Genomic DNA, 2,372 nt, shown 5'->3' on the forward strand with positions numbered 1-2,372 from the left:
CACTCGGTAATTATTTATGCTTAAAAGAAACATGTGAGATAAGGGGGAGATGTGCCCCGAGTTCCATACAATGAACCTGAAAGAACTAGCATTCCAAACAAATAAACATTTATTTACTTTTAAAATGTTAGGTAAGATATATATATATATATATATATATATATATATATATATATATATATATATATATATATATATATATATATATATATATATATATATATATGTTGATTGGGTAAAAAACGGATTTGGGAAAGCTAAATCAATGATGAAGGGATTGGATTCTGATTCCTCCTGTACATCATATTGATTTAAGCACTTGGACCACTTTGGAGACCGTAAATAAGTAAGGAATATATATATATATATATATATATATATATATATATATATATATATATATATATATATATATATATATATATATATATATATATATATATATATATATATATATATATATATATATATATATATATGGGGTGGTTAAAAACACATCTCATTTTATAATTTAGACACCTTATATAGTTTTTAAGATTTTTGTATTGGTTGAGATTATATTTTTTTTTTTGAAAAATGTAATTATAAGTAGTTAACTCTCTCTCTCTCTCTCTCTCTCTCTCTATATATATATATATATATATATATATATATATATATATATATATATATATATATATATATATATATATATAAAAGAGAGAGAGAGAGTTCAATTGAATAATGAATACTGATTTGTTTTTCAACCAAACTTGTTTCCTTAAAAGAGGCTAATCATTACCTAAATATAAACAAAAACTGTATTTATTTATTTTTAGAAACCTATTTTTATCAATTAATTATTTAAAATATATCAATATTTATAATTTTTTATTGTCTATAAATAGACATCAATATTAATATAGTTGTAAGATAAAATAAAAAAAATTATTTTTTTAGAATTTCAACACTCGTTATTTATAAGTGAATAAAAATCGATCAGATTTTTATTACAGTAAATTCGTTATTCATTTATGAATAAAACGTATGATTAACTTTTTAGAGCTTAAGTATCATTTATAAATGAATATAACACATAATAAAACTTTTGTTTACCTAAAATATGTATATTTACGTCATCTTTCATCACACATTATATTTATATATTAATAAAATACGTATAACGTTCGTCATATGTTATATTAATATATAAATTAAAAATTTATTAGGTTTTTGCTATAATTTATTTATTATTCGAATATGAATAAGTAGTAGTATGTTAATAAAAAACGACGTGTTTTAAAATTTTAAATTACTTGTTCATATATGAATAATAAATGAATCATAACAAAATTATGATAAATGTATTTTTCATATATGAATATAAATTGTAAGGAAGACCAATATATGTTTTATTCATATGTGATTATAACATGTGACGTGAGCTGATGTAAACTGTAAAGAGTTTATATATGTTATATTTATATATGAATGCTATTTAAACTCTAAAAAAATTAATTACACTGTTTATTCACAAGTGAATAATGAATATACTGTAATAAAAAGTTGATGCATTTTTATTCACTTATGAATAACAAGAGTTGAAACTATAAAAAAAATTATTTTAAAATCATTTTTCGATAAACATAACTCATTACAAATTAAAAAAAAAACGAAAAAATTATGTTTTTAGCATATATTAAGGTGATGATTAGCATAGTTTAAGGGAATGATCCTCCATTCTCAACCTTTTTTATTTTCTTAATTGAACGTATGTGTGTGTGTATATATATATATATATATATATATATATATATATATATATATATATATATATATATATATATATATATATATATATATATATAGACAAACACACACACACACACACAAATTCATTTGAGACCACACAAATTTTATAAGACATGAAGATGCGATCATACAATTCATTTTGTGGATCAAAAAATAAAAAATATAAATATAAAATGCAAAATAAAATGAAAAATCCGAAAAACATTAAAATATTATTTTTGTTATTTAATTTATCCAAAAAATACAAAAAAAAAACAAAAATAAATAAAAATAAATTACTGTTTTTTGGAAATATAAGTGAAATATTCTAATAGAATATTACACTGTAAATAATCAAATCGAATTTTTAGAATGTTATCTAAAAATGGTATCGATGAAGATTTATTGTGATCGATCAACAAATGTCCATTTATTCCTGAAATGTTGGTTACTATTGGAATTGATGCTACGAATGATGATATGATCACGCAAGGAAACACGACGAAGATGAATGATAATAAATGTTTACGTGAATTATGTAGTGCTCTTCCACCTTTAGTTTACAATTATGTGCGTGGATGTTCGACAACAATGCAAACTTG

The sequence above is a fragment of the Lactuca saligna genome, chromosome 5 (assembly GCF_052625555.1).
Source record: "Lactuca saligna cultivar CGN05327 chromosome 5, ASM5262555v1, whole genome shotgun sequence".
Lineage (NCBI taxonomy): Eukaryota > Viridiplantae > Streptophyta > Magnoliopsida > Asterales > Asteraceae > Lactuca > Lactuca saligna.